Source organism: Canis lupus, chromosome 1, assembly GCF_011100685.1.
Source record: "Canis lupus familiaris isolate Mischka breed German Shepherd chromosome 1, alternate assembly UU_Cfam_GSD_1.0, whole genome shotgun sequence".
Classification (NCBI taxonomy): domain Eukaryota; kingdom Metazoa; phylum Chordata; class Mammalia; order Carnivora; family Canidae; genus Canis; species Canis lupus.
In genome coordinates, this window is record NC_049222.1 from 104,641,744 (window position 1) to 104,657,047 (window position 15,304).

Sequence of the window (15,304 nt, forward strand, 5' to 3'; positions counted from 1 at the left end):
TCAGAACTGACATTTTAGATAAGGTCTCCAATTCACTGTTGTGAAGTTTGAATTCACATTAGAATTTTATAAGTTCACTTCTAAACTATCAACATTTCCTTCTAATTAATATATACAACTTATACTGTATGACATAAAAACAGTACTCTAAAATGTATATGCTTGGGATCCCTGGGTGGCTCAGCAGTTTGGCGCCTGCCTTCGGCCCAGGGCGTGATACTGAAGACCCGGGATTGAGTCCCACGTCAGGCTTCCTGCATGGAGCCTGCTTCTCCCTCTGCCTGTGTCTCTGCCTCTCTCTTTCTCTCTGTCTCTGTCTCTCATGAATAAATAAATAAAATCTTTAAAATAAAAAAAATAAAAAAGTAAATAAAATGTATATGCTTGGTTTGATACCATTATTTGATAATATATGTAGAAGCATACAATATTTATATTGTTTTTTGGGGGTCATATGCCATCCTCTTACTTCAGGGCTAGAGAATACATTATAGCATATTACTGTGCTGAAAATGATCTTACTGAATAAAGTAGGGGAAACACCTAAGCCAGAAACAGTTTTCCTAACTTCTCTTAGTCTTCAGTAAATTTGAACCCTACCCATCACCACTTGGTCAATGTATTACTTATTTTCAGAGCTGCAACACACAGGGATGTGATAATAGAGAATTATGGACACCTCCTCTTTGTGGTTGAGGATAGGTTCCTTCCAGATTTCCCAACCCGTACTCAAGGTTTTTTCCTTCCTTTAAAGACTATGTCTTCAAAGATTCTTCTATACATGACTGGAATTCAGATCCCTGCAGTAAGGGAAATAAGTAAGAGTTTGTAGATGCAGAGAAAAAATTTTATTTTTTTTTCATCTTTAAATTTAGTCTGCCCTTCCTTAAGGTAACAGCATCATTTACTGTAGATTACTGGTAATTCTAAAAATGCAGTTGCATAAAATTGTACTGCTCCCAACTTAAACTCTATTTCCTGCCCTTTGTTTTTGTTTCCATTATACTTGGAAGTGGAGCTCAAGATCTGAGCTTTGGAAATCCCTCCTGTGTATTCTAAAGGGGTGTCAGAAAACAGTATTTTGGGAAATAATTTTCTAGAATTCTACGATGTCTTCTCTACTGAGGACAATACTGGATTGAAAACTAGAGGCTCTCCAACAAAACTATATATATAGTTATATATATAATATATATATATTTTTAAATAAACGGGTCTTGCTATACCTAAACTAGATCTGATTGCCTTTTTGGAGCCAAAGAAGGAGGCTGGAATATTAAGAGAAAAGAGACAGTAGCCTTATATCCAGGCAGGTGGGAATGAATGAAGCAGATGACATAGCTTAGGTCCAAAATTTAAGGAGGAAGCCAGACCATAAAGCGCGTTTTGGGAAACTTTGTTGAATGAAAATAACTTTCTAGAATATTAAGTTCATTTCCCTTGCTATGACAAAGGGACAATCCTATCTAACACTCCCCATGCTCCTATATCCTCTAAGGATTCTCTTTCTGTTCCCCTGGTCCTCCAACCTATTCATAGTGAGGATAAAGGACTTTCCATTGCCTGTGAGGGCCTGCATTGATATATCTGTGTTTCTATTGCTTTGGGGGACCCGGCGAAATCTGTGCCTATTTCTGAGGAATTTGTTTGAACCCAATTTTAAAATTCCATTTTTGCTTCTTGACAGAAATATGCAAGGGGAGTGGTCAGAATATTAGGTTCAGAAAAGTTGTAAACACTGGAGATAGATATCACATATCTTCTACTTTATGATTTCCAATCTCATGGAGGCCTCAAACGTCATCTTACAAAATCCCACTCAGTAAGTTCATCAGAGTACAAGGCACCTCCCTAAAATAAGAACATCATGGCAGCCCTGGTGGCTCAGCAGTTTAGCGCCATCTTCGGTCCAGGGCCTGATCCTGGAGACCCCTGATCAAGTCCCCCTTCCGGCTCCCTGCATGGAGCCTGCTTCTCCCTCTGCCTGGGTCTCTGCTTCTCTCTCTTTCTCTGTGTCTCTCGTGAATAAATAAATGAAATCTTAAAAAATAAAAATAAAAATAAAATAAGAACATTTGTATTTCACTTCAAAATTCCCTTTTTCTTCATATGAACTAACATTAGAAATTTCAACTCTGTGTTCTCTAATTCCTAAATGGTAAAAATAATATCTATTTACATCATATTTTTTACATCATATAATTGCTAAAATATTAACGTCATAGGGGAGCTTAGAACATTGTCCAAAATATAATAAAGCATACATTGTTACCGTATTTCTTCACAACTATCATTTTATAATTTTGGCTTGTTTATGTAAAGTTGCTGTATGTCTATGTCCCAGATGTTATCCTTCTGTGATTAGTTTCTGTGAAATTTGGTTGTGATTTTAGATTCTAAAGTACTCATATACCATGTTTGATGTACATGTGTTTTATAAGATGTGATTTAGGTAGTCAAAACCCATATGTCTGGGGCACCTGGGTGGCTCAGATGTTTGGGCATCAGCCTTTGGCTCAGGTCATGATCTCAGGGTCCTGGAATCGGGTCCTCGGAGCCATCCCCATGGCTCCTGGCTCAGCAGGGAGCTTGCTTCTCCCTCTCTCTCTGTGTCTCCCCCTGCTCATGCTCTCTCTCTCTGTATCTCTCTGTCTCAATTGAATAAATAAATCTAAAAAAAGAACAAAACCGTATGTATTAAATTGTTTTCTTCACAAACATAAATTTACTTCAGTCAAAAAGTAATCATTAGGATTTTCATCTGCTTTCCACAGAATGTATCTGAATTGTGGTATAATTAATGTTAACCCAAATGTATACTTATGTGTTAGTAATCCTGAGATTACTTTACAACATTCATGGGGTTTCTTTAGTAAGAAATGTTTTTGTGGTTGCTTCTAAAGCATGGATCACAGTCTTCGTATCCTGTGAAAAAGTGGAAATATTAATAACAACTTTCTCTAATGTCATTTATATGGTTATTCATAAAATTTTTATTAGAACATTTTATGATTGATGGTAATTTTCTAAGCAATATAACACATGCTAGTGCTTCAAATGTTTGCTTTCCATGAGGAACAGTCCCAGTTTAAAATTACAGTTACATACAAGAATCCTTTTTTGATAAAATACCTATAATTTATTCAGAAGTTTTGGGAGTTAAAATTTCTCTTATTCTTGTTTTATAATTCCATAACAATGCTTCCTTTTGTATGATAGTTTCTACAGCCTCAACGAATTGTGTTTTTGTTTTTTTTTTTTTCTGTTCTGTTTGGATAACAATTTTCAACTTAGTAATTTTAAGACTGTGTAGGGTTCAAGTAATAATCAGCCATATGTCAATTGCCAATAAAATTACATGGGTATTTGTTTGTATAAATATTACTCATACGTTGGTTCATGACTTTCCTTGTTTGTTTCTTTTTTTGGTTAGTGAGTGGTCAGCGGTTGTTTTATCCGTTCTTGGTGAATTGTTATAATAGAATTAAGGTCATTGTCTATTTAAAGGATGAACATAGGGATCCCTGGGTGGCGCAGCGGTTTAGCGCCTGCCTTTGGCCCAGGGCGCGATCCTGGAGACTCGGGATCGAGTCCCACGTCGGGCTCCCGGTGCATGGAGCCTGCTTCTCCTTCTACCTATGTCTCTGCCTCTCTCTCTCTCTATCTCTGTGTGACTATCATAAATAAAAAAAAAAAAAAAAAAAACAATTTAAAGGATGAACATATATTCCCTTTGTGAAAAAAATATCTCTTTGAATTAAAGGTGATGTTTTAAAACTCATGACATTGGGGATCTCTGGGTGGCTCAGCGGTTTAGCGCCTGCCTTCGACCCAGGGCGTGGTTCTGGAGTCACCGGATCGAGTCCCACATCGGGCTCCCTGTATGGAACCTAATTCTCCCTCTGCCTGTGTCTCTGCACCCCCTGCCCCCCATCTCTCATGAATAAATAAATAGAATCTTAAAAAATAAAACTCATAACATTATATGAATTTAGGTTTTTTATTTTTGTTTTTGTTTTAATTTTAAGTTTTATAGTTTACTCTTAATTGTGGTGTAAACATATGCCATAACATTTACCATTTTAACCATTTTAAACTGCAGTGTGAAGTATATTTATGTTGTAAAATCAACCTCTGGGATTTCTCATCTTGCAAAATAGAAGTACCTCAGTACCTGTTAAACAACCACTTCCATATGTATCTCTATTCTAAGCCCCAGCAACTACATTTTCCTCCTTTTTTTATTCCTACCTTCCTCACTCTCTCCTTTCCTTCCCTACTTCCTTCTCTTCTACTATATTAGGTTCCTCACAGAAGTGAAAGCAGTGTATCTGTCTCTGTGACCCATTTACTTCACTTAGCATAATGTCACTGATGTGGGAAATAAAGGCAAAAGAAAAAAATTAAATTTCTTTACTGTCTACAGCCCATTAAGAAGTCCTTGAAACAGGTAGAGTGACATTCTTCTGGGAGCTCAACTGCCTCAATGTTAATGCTTTGCTAAGAGCAAAAGGACAATCTTAGCTTAACAATATCCCCAATGTCCAGGATCCTGTAAGTCTACATTAACATATAAACATTCCTTTGGAAACTTCCGTTATCTTTAACCCCCAGTTAGCAATGTTAGCAATCATCTTCCAAGAATATGGCCACTGATACACATCTGAAAGTTCTCATGACCAAGCTTTATTTTTTTATTTATTTATATTTTTAGAGAGAGTGAGAGTGAGAAGAGGGGTGAGGGGGAAAGAGAGAGGGAGAGAATCTCAAGCAGGCTCCACAATCAGCATAGAGCCCAGTGTGGGGCTTGATCTCTCGACCCTAAGATCATGACCTGAGCTAAAATCAAGAGTGGGATGTTTATCTGACTGAGCCACCCAGGCTCTGCATTACTAAGGTTCTATTAGACAGTAATAAATGACATTTTTTTTACATTTGTTTTTATTTAAGTTCAGTATGCCAACATATAGCCATCAAACTATGAGAGGCAAATAGTTTAACCATACAATTAATGTACCCAGCTCCCCACCCCAGGTGTTATTATGTAAATTTAACAATTTTTTCTTCTATTTTATTTTATTATAAATTTATTTTTTATTGGTGTTCAATTTGCCAACATATAGAATAACACCCAGTGCTCATCCCATCAAGTGCCCCCCTCAGTGCCCATCACCCAGTCACCCCCACCCCCATAAACGACATTTTTGTAACTCCAGCTAGTTCCCTCAAGATTCTGGAAAACTTGTTTCCAAAATTCCTTAATGACTTACGTTATCAAAGAAAAAAAAAAAAGAAAAAAAAAGACTTACTTTATCCCTAAGCCCCTCCCAACTTGTAAGTACATAATTGGTCACCTGTCACAACCCCAGTGCAGCTGTTTCTCCCCAGGGTTCCTGTCCCTGTGCTTTAATAAAACCACCTTGTTGCATCGAAGATGTCTCAATAATTCTTTCCCAGCTGTCAGCTCCAAACTCCAGTATTTCCTACATCATTTGGCAACTTTGAAGGGATTCAGTCTTCTCATCTGGATTCTTTGTTTGTTTGTTTGTTTGTTTTTAAGATTTTTTGTATTTATTCATGAAAGATGCACAGAGAGAGAGGTGGAGACATAGGCAGAGGGAGAAGCAGGCTCCCTTCTAGGAGCCCAATGTGAGACTCAATCCCAGGACCTGGGGATCATGCTCTGAGCCAAAGGCAGACGCTCAACTGCTGAGCCACCCAGGCATCCCTCTCATCTGGATTCTGGGCCTCATTGTAATCTTGATGAGTACTTTCCTCTTCCTTTACTCTCATTTCAGGGGCCCTTCAAGGAGTACGGTCTTATTGGAACACTTTCATGTTGATTGCTCAGGCTGCAGTCCTCTAGCCCGTGGCTACTTTACGAGAAGGAGAAACCCTGACTTTTAGGGGGAAGTTTGTATGATGGCTAGAATGGTATTAAGATCCAGAAACTTGTCTTCTCTTTATTCTTGTCTTTATACAAACTTGTCTTCCTTGGGCACAGGAAGAGCCCACCTAAGTGACTAGCACAGCTGCCAAACTTAAGAGTCCTGCGTTAGGTTTCCTTCTCGTTCATCAAATGTGATCCTTTTTGCATCTTTGGTCTAGCAACTTTTGGCTGTAAGACCTCCACTCAAAACCAGCCAAGACCAGTACCTGATTGAATTAAAACCCAACCAGGACCATTTCCTCCAGAAGTCGGCTGTAAAGACTTCATGTGTTGCAAGGTCACTTAGATCATGATGGATTTCTATCTTTACTGTTTTCTCACAATGTCCTCTACTAACTACTTTAACTACAAAATTGTGTAATTCTCCCTTGTAAAACTTTCCTAGTATTTACCATGGATTAGAAATGGCAGATTCGGGCAGCCCAGGTGGCTCAGTGGTTTAGCGCAGCCTTCAGCCCAGGGTGTGATCCTGGAAACCTAGGATCAAGTCCCACGTTGGGGTCCCTGCATGAGCCTGCTTCTCCCTCTGCCTGAGTCTCTGCTTCTCTCTCCCTCTGTGTGTCTCTCATGAATAAATAAATAAAATCTTTAAAAAAGAAATGGCAGGTTCTTCATGGCACAGCACAGCCTTCATGACAAGGCAACCACACAGCCTTCATGGCATGGCATGGTATTTCAGTCTGTGAACCAGGCACCTATCTGTTTTGCTGTTCTTTTTCTTGTTTTCAAGTATATGAATAAATTTAAACAGATTTCAATAAAAATTCCTACCAGGCACCTATCTGTAGCCTAAGATGCAATGGGGAAATAGGGGAGGTGATGCCAACATCCCTGATAAATAGCCATTTTGTTCGAGGATGCCTCTGGTTGTTTTTTTTTTTTTTTAATTTTTATTTATTTATGATAGTCACACAGAGAGAGAGAGAGAGAGGCAGAGACATAGGCAGAGGGAGAAGCAGGCTCCATGCACCAGGAGCCCGACGTGGGACTCGATCCCGGGTCTCCAGGATCGCGCCCTGGGCCAAAGGCAGGCGCCAAACCACTGCGCCACCCAGGGATCCCCTCTGGTTGGTTTTGACACAGGGAACCTCTGATGTATCCTGTGTGGGACGCCACTGAGGAGTTAGGGGGGATTTTTGATATTGGACCTTCTCTCTTCTTCAGTTCTCAAGGACTCTCCCTTGGAACACCTTTTAACCCAGATTGCAAAATTTAAAAAAGGACTGATCTCCTGTAAAACTCCATGGCCTCAGTAGTATCTGTCAGTTATATCTCTTCTACAGGAAAGAGAGTAAATGGATAAGGACCATAAGTCCAGGCCTTCAGGGCTTTAAATCAGCCACCTGGACCTAAGCCATCTTGTAGAACATGTTTGGTCACTTCACTTCACCAGACCAGTAAACTCCATCCAGACATATTGGATAATAATCATCTAGGCAGCCTCCTGGTAGAACCCACGTTGCTGGAGGAGACACAGGCCATCCACAATAAAGAGGACACTGACTCTCTCACAGTTCCTCCTTCTAATACAGTTGGAGGCTTCTCCCTCATTTCCCAGGTTAATACTATTATTGGATTCAACTGTAGTTAGTCTACCTTGAGACAAGGACTTTATTATTTATTTATTTATTTATTTATTCATGAGAGACACACAGAGAGAGAGAGAGAGGCAGAGACACAGGCAGAGGGAGAAGCAGGCCCCATGCAGGGAGCCTGATGTGGGACTCGATCCCAGGTCTCCAGGATCACACCCTGGGCTGCAGGCGGCGGCGTAAACCGCTGCACCACCAGGGCTGCCCCGCGACAAGGACTTTAAGGAATATTTCCAAGTAGCTGCCCAAACTCTGTTTTGCGGAAGTTCCCTGTCTTCTCTGGTCTGAGATGGACTACATATTTCTACTTTGGTGGGAAAAAAACATGGCATCTACTCATCTGTCAGAGCTGACAAGGTTTAGAACCAGGAACCCTCTTTCTCTGCCTTCTGGTGACACCCCACCTCTTGTGCCTCCCCTTCCTCTCCTCCTGTTTCTGCCCCACTTTGGGGCTGACCTGCATAAGTAGCTGTTATACCATCCTCTATGCCTCCAGCACATTGGCTCCTCCTCCTCTCTTTGAGGCCAAGGAGTGAAGAGCACTTCTTCCCTGGACTTACACCACCCACATCAGATTTCCTAACTGGTGCTCCAGGTAAAAAGTGACAATGGGAAGCAAATTGATCAACTTTTACAGTGGACCCAGGTGGAACTTAATTTTGATATTTAAATCTAATTTGTTGGGGATCCCTGGGTGGCTCAGTGGTTTGGCGCCTGCCTTTGGCCCAGGGCGTGATCTTGGAGTCCTGGGGTCGAGTCCCACATCAGGCTCCCTGAATGGAGCCAGCTTCTCCCTCTGCCTGTGTCTCTGCCTCTCTCTCCCTCTCTCTGTGTATCTCATGAATAAATAAATACAATCTTTAAACATAAATAAATCTAATTTGTTTGTCGGTTTAATTAAAAGACATGTCTTTAGGGATGCCTGGTGGTTCAGCAGTTGAGTGTCTGCCTTCGGCTCTGGTTGTGATCCTGGGGTCCTGGAATCAAGTCCTGCATCAGGTTCCTTGCAAGGAGCCTGCTTCTCCCTCTGCCTATGTCTCTGCCTCTCTCTCTGTGTCTCTCATGAATAAATAAATAAAAGCTTTTAAAAAAGAGAGACATGTCTTTAGAATTATCAGCATTAAATATAAAATTTTTATTCTACCAGGGATTACTGAAGGTCAAATAGGCTTATGTTATTTCTGTTGCAGTTTGTTAGCAAAAATGTGACTTAAAAAGATGGTTAATTTTGTCTGACTCAGTTTTCATGGGTAATTGTTAAGATACCTTTCAAAGTCTTTGGTAACCTGAAACTTGGAGGTTTTGCTTGGATGATAGATTGGATTAAATTCGTTGGACATCTAGGTCTTTTCCAAAAAGACAAAATACTAAAGTATTGATTACTGAAGGAGGTTTATCTGCTTTTGACTTCTTATTGCTGAGAAACTAAGGATATCTGGGTGGAAATCAGGTTTTGTGCTTAAATGTATTCATAAATTTGCCATCCAACAAATTCTGGTGTAATAGTTCATGGTTGAATACTACTTAGTTTCCACTGGAGATTAAGGTTTCTAATAGTTACAATTCACTAAGTGGAATTAAGACTGTTGAAAATAAGGGAAGCAACTCTGTATGTGTAAGAAGGACATAAGGAATGGGAATACAAGGTAATTTTGTCCTAAGTGAGACTGGCTGCTTGGAGAGAAATGGCTTCGGACAAAATGTGAATGCAAAAGAAAATTGCTGAAGGTTTGTGAAGGGAAATCTTTGGAAAGGAATTTTATGGGTGGTCATGATGGACTAAGGTTGAAATGAATGGATTTTATTTATTTCTATTTTTTAGAAGATTTTATTTGTTTATTCCTGAGAGACACAGAGAGAGAGGCAGAGACACAGGCAGAGGGAGAAGCAGGCTCCATGCAGGGAGCCCAACACGAGACTCGACCCCCCCACCGCCTCGTCTCCAGGATCACACCCTGGGCTGAAGGCGGTGCTAAACCACTGAGCCACCCGGGCTGCCCCGAGTCCCTATTTTTTTTTCTTTTTTTTTTTCCGAGTCCCTATTTTGATAAAGGTTCCCCAGATGCTTTTGATGTGCAGTCAAGTTTGAGAATTCCAGCTGTAGATGATAGACTAAAACATTAATCAATGACTAAACTCATTCATGATGAACTTAATTCAGATTGTTTGTGACCACTGGGTACCTATACTTGTGCCTGTGGGATTTGTCCTTGGATGTTATCTAGACAGAATGATGAAAAACTAACTGCCTTCCAGAACAAAAATTTGTTGTTTAAAAGGAAATTAAGATCCAATGAAGAAGTCACCTGGAAGTAAAGGCAGTGACTGAATTTTTTTTTTAAGATTTTATTTATTTACTCATGAAAGACAGAGAGAGAGAGGCAGAGACATAGGCAGAGGGAGAAGCAGACTCCTGACAGGGAGCCCCATGCAGGACTTGATCCTAGGACCCGGGATCATGCCCTGAGCTAAAGGCAGATGCTCAACTGCTGAGCCACCCAGGTGTCCCAAGGCTGTGACTGAATTATAGAATGTTCCATTTTAAAAATTAGGAGAGAAATAAAAACACATTCATTATATTAAAAGAATACAAGTTTGATGAATTGTTGATCTGTTCTTGATAAGAAGATGTAAACGAAGTTATTTTCTCTTTTCTTTGCCCAGAAAAATCAGTTTCTATATTTTGCTTTTATCAGGTCTTTGATGATCTATAATCCTAGTTAGGCATGTGCTTTAAAATTTTCTAAGGTAATAACAAACTTCCCCAAGATTTTTTTTTTTTTAATTTTTAAAAAGATTTTATTTATTTACTCATGAGACACACACACACACACACACACACACACACAGAGGCAGAGACAGGCAGAGGGAGAAGCAGGCTCCATGCCAGGAGCCAGATGTGGGACTCGATCCTGGGTCTCCAGGATCAGGCCCTGGGCTGCAGGCGGCGCTAAACCACTGAGCCACCGGGGCTGCCCCCTTCCCCAAGATCATATGTGAAATTAGATCATATGTGAAATTTCTTTGACTAATTAGACTTGTTTATTTGGTATATTACATTCTGGTATAAGGTCATCACTCGATATTCCGAGTATTGAAGTGTTATATGTCACAGAAATAACCAGATTTGGGCATTTATTTATTTATTTACTCATTTGAGTTCATTTATTTACTCATTCATTTGAATGAGTAAATAAAATCTTAAAAAAAAATTAAGAAATAACCAAATTTCCTTGTCAAATGCATCATAATGACCTCTTATCAGATACCTAACTATGTCCATTTCTGAGTTTTTGTCATTTATGATAGCACTTATTCTCATGTAAAGTGAGTTTAATCTTCAAGGAGATTCACTAAAAGGACTTTTCATACAAATATAGGTATTTGATATCTTTAAGATCATAAAACTGAAATGGGCACAAATTTCCAGAACTAAAACTGCATTCAAACTGAAGAATTAGTAACATGGGACTAAATGAATTGGGAAAAATGATTATAGGTTTTATGACTCTTGCTTGAAATGTTGCTGATACTCTAATGTTTGCTCTTTCAGATTAAGAAAACTTTCTTAAAAAAAAAAGAAAGAAAACTTTCTTTTAAGATAGCTATGCCTTTCAGAAATGTGATAAAGTATTCATTTGTGAACAAATTGAAGCATTTAGCTTTTCTCTGTACTGGAACCCTCAGAAATTCAAAAAGCCTTAGTGAATGTTCTGTCATGGCAACCATAGTCGTTTGCATAAGTTCAATAAGAATCTGTTCTTGGTGGCTCAGTTGGTTAAGCATATGACTCTTGGTTTCAACTCAGGTCATGATCTCAGGGTGGTGAGATCAAGCCCTGCACTGGACTCTGTGCTAGGCATGGAGTCTGCTTGGGATTCTCCCTTTTGTTCTCCCTCTACCCCTCCATACTCACACTCTCTCTCTCTCTAAAAAAAGAAGAAAGAGAAAGAAAGAAAGAAAGAAAGAAAGAAAGAAAGAAAGAAAGAAAGAAAGAAAGAGAAGAAAGAAAGGAAAAGGAAAAGAATCTGTTCTTCTTGTAACAGGATACCATTGAAAACATTGGTTATTTTACCAAGGAATATCATATTTGAGAAGAGACATGCATAGACTCAGATATGACCAAAGAGCTTTCAGGTATTAAGACTGACATTATGACACATGTAACCAATGGAGCCCCTTGGACATGTTGGCCTAATACCTTGCTTACAGAGTTCTCAGCAGCAAGCCTTACCAGGAGAGGCAGGTGCAAGAACCTCAGGATACTTTGGGAACCTTGTAAAGAGGAATGCACCTCAATCTACAGGTATTGCAGTCATGTCTGATGGCAAGTACTTGGCTTGGTTTCTGGCCTAGAGACGCTACTAAAAGTTCAATCTAAATTCCTTATAGGAAAAAAAATAAAAAATAAAAAAAAATAAATAAATTCCTTATAGGGGGATCCCTGGGTGGCGCAGCAGTTTGGCGCCTGCCTTTGGCCCAGGGCGCGATCCTGGAGACCCGGGATCGAATCCCACATCGGGCTCCCGGTGCATGGAGCCTGCTTCTCCCTCTGCCTGTGTCTCTGTGCCTCTCTCTCTCTGTGACTATCATAAATAAATAAAAAAATTTAAAAAAAAATAAATAAATTCCTTATAGGAAGTTCCACCAGGGACGCCTGGGTGGCTCAGCGGTTGAATGACTGCCTTGGGCTCAGGGCAAGATCTTGGAGTTCTGGGATGGAGTCCCACATCAGGCTCCTGGCAGGAAGCCTGCTTCTCTCTTTGCCTAAGTCTCTGCCTCTCTCCTTCTGTGTCTCTCATGAATAAATAAGTAAAATCTTAAAAAAAAAAAAAAAAAAAAGTTCCAGCAAACCAGATTTTAAAAGATCTATATGACTGATCACTATTCTTGCTGGACTTATGTAAATAATTAAGTGAAGTTTGTTAAAATTGAACTTATTGAAAAACCAATTAGTCTTCATTTGTACGTTTCTGGAAATAAGGGTGATTTCAGAGAGAAAAATTCTTTCAATAACCCACCTTTGTAGATGTTAAACTCTAGTTTTGATTGTCTTTGAATGTTTGCTGTTTGCCTAAGCTAGACAACTTGAGGTAAATTTCAGGGAAATCAACGCAAGAGCTCATGTATAGACAATCTTCATGCTTGCTATTCTATGGGAATAATGACAGATCTCATAGGTATATGATTTTGAACAGCTGGAAAATGGGATTGATTCCCCAATAATTGTATAACCCAAGTATCAACTTGACCAGTTCTGTGTAGCTGGGATGACAAAATTGCTCCTTAAAAGCCAGAGCACAGGGGTGCCTGGGTGATTCAGTCAGTTAAGTGTCTGTCTTTGGCTCAGGTCACGATCCCAGGGTCCTGGATTTGAGCCCCATGTCAAGCTCCCTGCTCAGTGGGGATCCTGCTTCTCACTCTTCCTCTTCTCCTCTCCCTCCTTATGCTTTCTCACTCACTCACTCTCTCAAATAAACAAATAAAATCTTAAAAGAAAAATCCAGAGCACCCCTGACTCCATGATGTTAACTATAGACTGTGGAAATAATGGATGACCCCACACTCCTTACGATTGGGTTGGATGATGCACTTGGGATGCCCTTATCTCCTGAGACAAGTCTTCTCTTACTTGCCAGTGATTCCTCATAACTAGGATATTGTTCAGTCTAGACATCTAACAGAGGGCTTCTTGATTTATTTTTAATATTTCTTTTTAAAAACTATTTGTTTATTTGATAGAGAGAGTGGGGATGGGCAGAGCACAAGCAGGAGGAGCAGCAGGCAGAGGGATAAGTAGGCTCCCCTCGAGCAGGGAGCACAATGTGGGGCTCTATCGCAGGACCCCGAGATCATGACCTGAGCCGAAGGCAGACACTCAACCACTGAGCCACCAGGTGCCCCTCATGACTGAGTCTTAATAAATAGTAATAAATGACCTTTTCCTAACAATAGTTAGTCTTCTGAAGGTCCTGGAGGCCTTGTTTCCATAAAACCTTGGAGGCTGGTGTTGTCCCAAACCCCATCCCGACTTGAAAGCATATTCAGTCGCCTTGTCACAACCCCAGTGCAACTCCTTCTGCCCATGAGACTTGTCCCTGTACTTTAATAGAACCACCTTTTTGCACCGAAGGTGTCTCAATAATTTTTCTTGGCCATTGTCTCTGAACCCCAACATTTCTATGTCATCATCACATTTTAACCATGTTGTAGAATGTGACAAGATCTGTTTCTTTTTTCAAAACTGAGTATTATTGCAGCAATTTGGAGACAGTCTTTGAAATGTTCATCTGTTGCTTTCTCTGTGGTGGCCTCCCGAAGGTCAATTCCTTTCTTGTTTTGCTACCATTCATCTCTCCGTTAACCAGCGCACGGGGAAGGGTGCAAAAGCCTGTGGCTCCTGGAGTCCCAAACAGACCAGGTTTGGCCACTCCCACTGACAAAATCCGAAGGCAGAGAGACTCGTGGTGGTGAGACAAGAAAGGAAGTTACTTCAGAGAGGTCAACACCAGAAAGACAGCCAACCAATGTCTCAAAGCCTGCCTCCAGAGTTCTGGAAATACTTCCAGGTTCATATAAGGAAAATGTGGGGCAAAAGTGAGGGCATTCCTGCAGGCAGGCAGCCAAGGTTAAATCTGTCATCGTCTAGGAGTCTATCAGGGATGGGGTCTTTCTGGTTCAGGGCAGTCCTAGTTGCTTGAGGGGTAGTTTCAGTTCCCCTCAAGAGACGCTTAGCCCTCAGCTCTTCCCCCTGAGCCAAGAGACAAGCAGGAAGGAGTCCAGCTGGAAAGTCTGAGGTCAAAATTGAGGCACCCCAAGTCCTCTCTCTTGTTTATGGATTTTATCAGCCATGAGTGGCAGAACTAGGTTTGGGACCATTGGAGCCAGGTGCTCGTGGACCCTTGGGTCCTAATTACAAAATAATTACCACAGTCAACATAATAAACACCTTCCTTCACCTGCCGTAGTTAGGGATTGTGTGTGTGTGTTGATGATGTGGAAATGTTGGCGTTCTCAAAGAGTGTCTCCAAATTGCTGGAATAATATTTGGCTTTGAAAAAAGAAACAGATCTTGTCACATCCTACAAAATGGTTAAAATGTGATGATGATGTAGAAATGCTGGGGTTTGAAGCCAATGGCCAAGAAAAATTCTCGAGACATCTTTTTTTTAAGATTTTATTTATTGATTCATGAGAGAGAGACACACACACACAGAGGCAGAGACACAGGCAGAGGGAGAAGCAGGTTCCATGCAGGGAGCCCGATGCAGGACTTGATCCCAGGTCCCCAGGATCACACCCTGGGCCAAAGGCAGGCGCTAAACCGCTGAGCCACCCAGGGATCCCCTTGAGATGTCTTTGATGCAAAAAGGTGGTTTTATTAAAGCACAAGGATGGGACTCATGAGCAGGAAGAGGTGCACTGCAATTGTGAGGAGATACTGATTATGTAGCTTTTCAAGTTGGGAGGGCATTAGGGACAGTGGAAGTCTCTAAGGAATTAGGGAGCAAATTTCCAGGACCTTGAGGGGCTAGCTGAGGTTAGTAAAAGTTCATACATTACCGTCTAGTAAGACCCTATAGATGTATGTTTCAGTGGGCCATATGCTTGGGGGATGATTTCTAACATGTGTCTTGGGGGTGGGGAGTAGAGATACAGGAAGTTTCTAAAGTGACTTTTATATGTTTAAAGGAGACTTATGGGAGGTTGGGCTAATACCAAGCTAAGGTTGACTTCTGCCATTAGCAAAGTATTAACATCG

General features: G+C 40.5%; 1 protein-coding gene and 1 pseudogene across 1 annotated transcript in view; both read left to right on the plus strand.

Moving 5' to 3' along the window:
• LOC100683760 (zinc finger protein 420-like) overlaps positions 1 to 15,304 on the plus strand; it is a 130,316-nt gene that overhangs the window by 88,468 nt on the left and 26,544 nt on the right.
• LOC119870920 lies at positions 9,686 to 9,858 on the plus strand (annotated as a pseudogene).